Source organism: Hibiscus syriacus, unplaced genomic scaffold (genome assembly GCF_006381635.1).
Source record: "Hibiscus syriacus cultivar Baekdansim isolate YM2019G1 unplaced genomic scaffold, ASM638163v2 tig00116989_pilon, whole genome shotgun sequence".
In the NCBI taxonomy this organism is placed as follows: Eukaryota; Viridiplantae; Streptophyta; class Magnoliopsida; order Malvales; family Malvaceae; genus Hibiscus; species Hibiscus syriacus.
Window position 1 is genome coordinate 769,187 of NW_024063508.1, and position 9,978 is coordinate 779,164.

Below are 9,978 nucleotides of genomic sequence, written 5' to 3' on the forward strand. Positions count from 1 at the left end.
AGGATTGATAGTGTATTTTACTGTTGCATGAAAATTTTAAATTTATACATAATTTAGATATATTTTTAAAAGGCTTAATATCAATATAAGTGCCCAAACTATACCATTTTTTTCAAATAGGTGCCTAAACTAATTTTCGTCTCATTAAGATGTCTAATGTTACAAACGTTACCCATTTAGGTGCCCATGCTATCAAAGGCGTTAATTTCCCCAATTAAGTGACACGTTTCATAATATGATAATTTTGAAATTTATTTTTTATTAAAAATATTAAAATATTATGATATTTAAAAAAAAATTAACTTTCCTTGTATTATAAAATAGCCCCAAAATCCCAAATCCAAATCTTAATCCACCGCCTTTCCGACCATGACCACGACCACCGACGTAGTCCCTACCATCCTCCTACTCATATGTCGTCGTATTTTCCTTTGATTGACCATCGAAATCGCGTGGGATCGCGATTTTAATCTAGTTCAAGTGGTTTAAAATGTTGATTCATCATCGATCGACCGCCAATCGGCGGAGGAGGGGGTCGGGTGGAGTCTCGTCAATGGAAAAAGACGGTGGCCATCATGGGTTTAGGGGTTGAATGAAGGTTTTCAAAGTTAGGTTTATTTCAAAATTTATGTTTTCTTTTCTTAAAAATATATAATTTTAAATATTTTTTTTAAAATTACCAAGTTGTGACACTTGTCATTTAACAGAAAAATTAACACTGTTACCAGCCTAGACACCTAAATGGGTAACGTTTGTAACGTTAGGCACCTGGAGGAGACGAAAATTACTTTAGTCACCTATTTGGGAAAATCAGTATAGTTTGGGCACTTATTTTGGTGTTAAGCATTTTAAAAATATATCATAATTTTATACTCTTAAATTTATAAAATAATTTCTTAAAACTGTGTACATCCTAACATAAAATTTTGCGTTCTCTCTACATATGCATTTTTTTTTAAATCTGGAGTGAATACAATGTAGTATCTATTAAAAAACTCTCAACTAATTGATAATTGTACACTCCATTTTCACACATAAATAAAAAAAATAGTAGTTTCTTTTAAAATGATGACGAGAGTTGCCACCAATCAGTTTAGGTGTGACTGGATTACAAAAAATTATTTAGGTCTACGAAAATCAAAATTGAGTTCAGGGACACAATTATGTGTGAAGAAGGATTAACACCATCACAATGCCCGTAAAAATTGCATTACTTGACCACAAATATTTTTGTCTTGACTCATGTATGCAATTAATGTACTTTTAGATTAATAAAGAAATTTTAAATTCTCAAGAATAATTTTGAATTCTCTTACTGCTAATAGAATCAAAATCATACTCGAAATTTTCAAAACAATAACTAATTAATATATATAATTTTGAAGGCGAAGAATTTCATGGATAATTTCGTGCATTCTCCAATAAATTCAAATTAGAATCCTTTTGGCCTAGATGTTAGGTAAATTTGAATCCTTTGAATTTAATTTATTTTTATTAAAAATTAATTATTATTTTTAAGAAAATTCGGGATGTTCGAGGAGAGCCCTTCTTGTTCTAGATATTGAATAAGTTGGAATCTTTCGAATTATTCTTAGTTTGTATCGGTTTTACTTGGTTTATCTTATTTTACTTAGGGTTTAGAGAACTACAATAGAAATAATATTTCGAATTATTTTTTATTAAAATTTGATATGGGATAGAAATACAATAGATATAATTCTAATTGTCCAACATTGGGGACAAGAAAATATTCACCTCTAATTATTTCAATTTTGTGTTAATCAATATTAGGAAATATGAAGAGAGGTTATATATATTAATAAACTAAGATGATTACAAACTAGTATTTGTTCTAAATACTCGAAACCATTTGAAAATGAACGTTCTACCCTGCTACAATTGATAATGCTCGAACCCGTGTGTAATACCCCAAACTTTGTTTAGTGATCAAAACATAAATTTTGAAAGTTTAGTGCCCAAGTAAAAAGTTTGAAAAAGTTCAGGGACCAAAAGGTAATTTTCAAAGGTTAGGTATTCTGGCCCCATTAATGAATAGTTCATCCCAAGAATGACGTTTTTGTGGGAATCAGATTTTTGATTCGGAGTTTGTGTTAAAAAGCTATAAAGTGTTAAAATTCGATAAAATTTCAGTAAATCGGATCGAATAAAAATTTTGAGAATTTTTTAAGGATGATAAATTAAGCTTAGAAATATTATTTCCACATTTTAAAATGATGAAAAATAATATAGATCATTGGATTCGAGAATTAATTTTCATGTTCATTATGGATCGTTGGATTAAAATGGTAATATTGAAATTTTTTGAAAAGTGCATGGTTACGGTTGTAAAGGGTAAATATTTTGTTCATCTTTAATTTTGGAAGATGATAACTAACATGTGACAAGTTATGGTTGTAATTATCAAGTTTCATTAAGGGTGGAGTTGTAATTTCCCATTAAATGAATTTTAAATTCATTTAAGTTTAATAAATGACAAATGTAGATGGAATTGATGTAGAAATTTCATGAAAATCAAGGGTCTGTTTGTTTCACGTAAAACATTTTCCTCATTTTACAGTGTTTGGTTGGAGGAATACTGGTTGATCAACGAAAACATTTTGTTGATCAACAGAATTTCCTTTGGATTTTCTAGAAAATGACTTATGGTCTTTTTTCCGTAAGTCATTTTCTGAACTTTTCACTTCAAAGAATAAATACTCAAAATAATTTTATTTTATGAATTTGATATTACTATAATATTTTAATACCATTTTAAATAAAAATATTAATTATTAAAATATTAAAAATATATATATTAATATTTCTAATAATATAATATTATACTTTTTTAATATTATAATAATATACTCAATTATATTGTAATAATATAGGATATTATATTATTTTAATATATAATAAATTATTATTATTTATTAATTTCATAGAAATAATATTATTAAATTATTAATAATGAATAATGTTATTTATGTATTTAATATTTATATAATAATCTAATAATATTTTAATAAATATATTTAAAATATATTAATTAATACTTTTTAAAATATAATATAATAATATTATTTTAATAAGTAATTAACATAATTTATAATTTATTAAATATAATTGTTGATGTTCTATGTGTGAACTAAATGTTGGTAATTTTTTTTATAGAAAAGCCGCTAGTTTTATTAAAATAGAAAATATCCAGAATTATAATGAAGATTTACATGTATGATATAAACGTAAAAAAAGTATAATTATGATATTTTCCTATAACCATTGACACAAACACTAGCCACCTATATCACACAAGGACCAAAAAAAGAAAAGACTAAAAAATCTAATGAATGCTCGAACAAAATAACGATACAAACAAATATGACTGTATTAGCAAATGAACCACTAAAGGGAATGAAGCTACTGAAGGCCACAGACAAATTGCAAATCAGAGTCAAGCGACGTGAGAAAACTATCGACGAGAGCTAAACGCATATCAAAATAAATCTGAGGGTCCAAAGTAGGGATGATCATCATAATAACAAATAAGTGCCATATTGATTAGTCGTGGCGATGTTAAATCCAACATTGAGAAAAAGATTAAACAAAATAACGACAAAAACCATAAGCTACCAAAAGGCATAGAAATACGTTCCACAAAGGCAGAGATAAACATGCCATAAAGGCAGAGAACATGTCATTAAGACATAATTATTCTTATTAAAAAACTAAAAAAAGAGAACAAAGATAACTGACTGGTGGCAACTAGCAACAAAACTGGTGCAGCCGTCGGTTAAACAAAATTAAAGAAGAAAAGTTAAATTGATCAATAAAATTGACACAAGTTGTAAAGAAGAAAAAAGGGAAGAGAGAGGAGGAAGAAAGCCCCAAATGCTAGAATTTTATTTATGTTAATTGAAGCTTTGAATGGAAGTTAAATGGTAAAATACCATTTTGAATAAAACGGAAAAGTTGAGATGAATTCTAAAAGAATTCATAATTTGTTGTTAAAATGTAAAGTTGAAATTATTATGTGAAGTTTTGATGAATTTGGATAAAAAAGGACTTAAGTGGTTAACTTGAAGTGTTAAGGCCAACACAGATTTTGTGACATGGAATTGATATAATATGAGCATCGAAATATTTTTAGGAATTTATTTTCTAATGTGTGCCTATGTTAGTAAGATTCTAACATGTGACTTGAATTATTTATGTTGTGTAAATGATGCTCATTTAGATTGTGTGACTGAATTCAAGAACAAACAATATTAAAGCTAAGGAGAAGCTTAAGGATGAATGTGAATTTCTAAGGAAAGTTTGCGAGCTAGTGACACTAGGTGAGTGCGTATTTAATTTGTACTTATATTATCGAACAAACATTGGTTTGCGATGAGCCAATGACAAAGTTATGATGGTAATAAGTGACTCCTAAATGTTATGTTATTTGTGATTCATACTTATATGTTCATTTGGTAAGCTAATAGAATTATGAAATAAGCTAAAGATGCCAACTAGGGAGAACTGCCTATAAATTATGATCTAAACAACAAGTTTAGAAATTCACCATAAATTACACAAAAGTGATTATAGGATAATTTTTATACAATTGGATTTTTATATCAATCTAGTATTGTTTAAAACAAACGGATATTGATTTCAAGGAGTATAAAAAAGATACAAAATTTTAATCGATGATAGGTTAGAAAATAGGGCAGTAGCTGAAAAATAGTTTCTATAAGTCAGATTTGAAAATTCACTATAAATTGTACGAATTGAAGTAGAATAAGTTCCTTATATGGTTACATTCGTATTCCAGTCTAGTCTCCATTGGTATAAACGGAATAATTTTTAAGTTTGTAGATTCATACAAAATAATATTTCTTTGAAGATAGTGCAAACTGCCAAAGTATGAAATTGTGATAAATTTTGTGATAAAAGCAAATAAAAAGCAAGGAATCAAGCTTAAAGCTTAGTGAGACTTATATTTTTAATTGCATATAAAGTATCAATGTGAGTGCAATTTATTTATTTAATTATTATGATCGAGGAATACTTACGATAATTCCTCGTATTAGTTTTAATGTATGATTTCTATTTTAATTATGGATTATTTCTATAATGTTTATATTGAAGTTTTAATAATGTTTAGGGTATGAACTACCCAAGTTATAATATTATTTTGATGATTGGAAAATTATTATAATTGAATATAATGTGATCCAAAAGCCCATTATATGTTGCATTGAGAGTTGTAGGTACACTTGGCATGCCAGGAAGTTGTGTAACACCTATCTCCCGTATACCATACGTATACGGGGTACATATGTCACATCACTAATTTTATTGCTACTAATTTGAAATTTCGTAAAATTTTGTTCCATTTTATAAAACATTTTAATTCACTTAAAACAAAACACACATTAACTAAAATAGATGAACAAAAAGAGATGTTCAAACACCTCAACATTTTACAACGATTTAATCTATATACTATTTAATGCGTTTTTACTAAACCCTATTACATGACAATTAAAATATAACAAAAGTAGACATGTATGTCATACGGTTACTGATGAGGTGACTCTGTCTGGATGTCCAATGATCTCCTTACATAGTTGTATTCAACCTACACGTGAAATAAACACATTTTAAGTATTACTTAGCGAGGCATAAAGAATCACAAGTAAAATTCTAAACACAATTTATTTCCCATATGGAAATTCATACACTTAGTATGAATTCCTTATCATTTTGGCACACAAGGTATCCAATATGAAAATTCATATATTTAATATGAATTTATTATCATTTTAGTACCCGAAGTGCCCTATACAGAAATTCATACACTTAGTATGAATTCCTTATAATGTTAGCACACGAAGTGCCCTATATGGAAATTCATACACTTAGTATGAATTCATTCTCATGTTAGCACACGAAGTGCCCTATATGGAAATTCATACACTTAGTATGAATTCCTTCTCATGTTAGCACACGAAGTGCCTTATATGGAAATTCATACACTTAGTATGAATTCCTTCTCATGTTAGCACATGAAGTGCCCTATATGGAAATTCATACACTTAGTATGAATTTCTTTATATTTTAGCACACGAAGTGCCCTTTTTGGTAATCACCAAACATACATCAATATTTTATACCATTACGACTATTATAACATATAATTATATAATTAAATGCACTCACCTGGTTCACCTTGCTTAAATATTCAAACTGGGAAGATGATTACTCCGGAACTTGGCCCTTGACTTTAGCCTTACTCGACTTGGGAACTTGATTTCGATCTATCCCACATTCATTAAATGCATGCATAATATCAATTGTTAGTGTATTTGCTAACATTTATAACTTAAACATTAATCAAAATACTTATTATTAGCCTTTCTACAACAATATCAGCTTAACTTAAAAATTATGGCTCTTCAGTATCGATACCTCGACCATGGTATCGATACTACCCTACTATGGTATCAATACCCCCTTTCAGTATCGATACCAAAATTAGATTCGATGTGGCCCAATGTCAATACCCTTACCATGGTATCGATCCTACTATAATATGGTACTGATACCCCTATATGATATCTATACCAAAATTAGGTTCGATGTTACATGGTATTGATACCCTTACCATGGTATCAATACTACCTCGTTTGGTACCGATACTGATTCAATCAATATCGATACTTCTCATTTGATTCAACCCAATTTTTGCCTATATTATCGGTATTGTTATATCAGTATCGATACCCATGCCTAGATTTTCCAGTTTTAAACCCGATACATACCTAATTTTGGCCAATTTTCCTCTCATTTACCTCTAACAATACTATGTAACACTTCTCTACTTAACCCTACTAACGTTCCTTCATTTAGATACTTAAAACATCTAGTATCTCTCAATTGTATTTGATTATTAGAATCATACCAAAATTTCCAACTTATTTTTAAACTCATTCTAGGTTTCTAACATTTCATTTACTTATTTGACAAGTCAATTTTACCAATAACCATCCATAAACCCTCCTATTTCAACATAACACTCAAAAACCTATTTTCTTTAATCTCTAACATCTCATTCATAACTTAGTTTTAATCTCAACTAACCCTTCATTAAGCTTCCATCATATACAAAGGTTCAATAACCAACAAAAATTAAAGGAATAAACCATTAAATTGAAAACTTACCTTTGAGCTAGGGAGAAGCTTGGTTACAGGGGAAAAGAGGAAGAAAAGAGAAACAAGACTTTTTTATAACCTAATCCCCTTTTCCCTTATCTTTAATACCGATTTAAAATACACTTTAAATTATTTTTCATATAAAGGACCAAAATGCCCTCTTAATAATCCATAGTCACAATTTAGTCTTAACCATTAATCCCAATCATTCTAATATTTCATTATTTCATAGAATAAATCCTCATATTTTTGAATCATTTTAATATAGTCCCTAAGTCAATATTTGGGGCATTAAAATTCTCTCCCCTTAATAAAATTCGTGCCCAAATTTTAAAGAAGTACCTGAAGCAAAGAGATATGGAAACTGCTTTTTCATATCCTATTCTCTTTCCCAGGTAGCCTCTTCCACCTTATGATTCTGGCAAAGCACTTTAACCAACAAAATTCGTTTGTTATGCAATTCCTTGGTTTCCTTAACCAAGATTCATCTGGTTCTTCCTCATAAGTCAAATCTAGTCGCATCTCTTTTTCTTCAGGAGTGATAACATACGAATGATCTGATCTATACCTCCTAAGCATCGATACATGGAAAACATTATGGATCTTGTCCATATATGGAAGCAAAGATAATTGATAAATCCAAGTCCAACCCTTTTCAATATCTCATACGGTCCAATAAATCTTGGACTCAGTTTTCCTTTACGCCCAAAACGTAATACCTTATTCCAAGGTGATAATTTCAAAAATACTTTGTCTCCGACTTGATATTATATTTCTTTCCTTTTCAAATCTGCATATGACTTCTGGAGATCTAAGGCTATCTTTAAATTTCTCTGGATAATTTTCACTTTATCCTCCATATCTTTCATCAAATCCAGCCCGACTAGATCTCGATCTTTCAGCTCAAACCAATTTAGTGGTGTTCGGCATTTTCTCCCAGACAGAGCTTCGTACGGGGCCATCTTAATACTTGATTGATAAGTATTATTATTGATCGCTTGTAAATGTATATGCTAAGGCAAGCAAATCTGTGCAAGTATACACAATCGATGCAAGTAATATAGTAGTGAGTGAGTATTGTCTCCACAGGGATTGGATTAGAAATATATTTTCACCACAACTAGAACTAATGTCACAAACTACATCCTACTAAGTATTTGAAATAAGAACTAATACGAATAAACTAAGAAGAATGATTCAATGATTTCAGAATAATGTAGTCGAGACAAAAGAAATATACAAACAGATAAAACAAAACAAAACAAGTATTGGTTTAAATATAATGCAAACAACCTCTCATATTCAGACGTGTCACAGAGCACTGATGCTAAACTATTGTCTTGACAACGATTATTCTAAGTTCTGAATGAATTATTATGCCTCACTAAGCTACTCGATTGGATTACTAGGTATTCTTGGACGGTTGCTATGGTAATACCTCTCGGCGTTAACTATAGACGTTGTCTTAACCTACTCTAGCAATTATCCCTTTTAGTCGCTTGAAACTCAGTCCTTATCTCTAAGGTAGACAAGTTAGAACTTCACCATCCCGGATTCATTCCTTTGCTCACGTTGATGTATCTTAATTCTCTCGAATCTAAGAATCACTATCTAGACAAAAGGCTATCTCTCGATGCTCTCACAATGCCAAGACATGTGTCGTAACCGGTTTTCGCCCGGGCATGAAATTTTACTTGGCGAGAAAAGTGATGTGAATAAATGGTTTTTTTTAAATGTTTAAGGAGTCGCCATCGACCTTTTGGGTCAAGTAGGTCGAATGCCTAAAAAATTATCTTTTAAAAGAGTTTTTAAGAAAACATCAGTTAAAAGATAAATTGATCTGCGTTTTAACCAAAAAAAATTTTAATAAAAAAGGATTCGTGGTCGATTACGTTTAGGGAAGGATTAACACCCCTATAACGCCCAAAATTGGTACTCATTAATTATAATTTGTCTCTATTATTAGAAATTTAAAAATTCAAAGATATATTTATTTTATAATCTTGTTATTTCAAATTTATAGTTTTAAGAAAATCTATTAATTTATACATATAAATAAGATATTTATTTATTTAGAAAAATCAGAAAAGGGCTTCTAGGTGTTTTAAGACTTCTCTTTTCTTAATATTAAAAAAATAAATATAAAACATTTATCTAAAAATAATTAAAAAAATAGATATAATTTATAAAAGTAAGATATTTATTTATTTAAAAATATCAGAAAATAGACATCGAGTTGCTTTAAGACCGCGCTTTCTTAATATTGAAAAACAAATATTAAAACATGATTAAAATAATTTAAAAGTAATTTATGTAAGATTAAATTTATAAATAGGATTTGAATAAAAAATAAATATTTTTTTATTATATATATTTATATGAATAAATAATAATAATAGTAATAATAATTAAAGTAATAATTTAAACATATTTAAAAATAAAGGACAATAAAAATAAAATGCAAATAAATAGTAATTAAATAAAATTAAACAACAAGATTAAAATGTAAAATATCAAAATTAATGAACAAAATTCGAATTACTATAAAAATATAACTATTAATATTGTAATTATCCCTTAATTATTAATCAGTGATTAAAATAATAATTATTAAAATTAAAGGCTCTAACTCAAAATAAAAACAAATCTAAGTACTAATAATGTAATTTAGCCTTATTTAATTAATTCGAGTTAAAATATAAATTATAAAAATTATGAGGGACTAAATAAGGTATTTAACCTAATATATATAATTAGGTCATGGACTAAAATAAAATA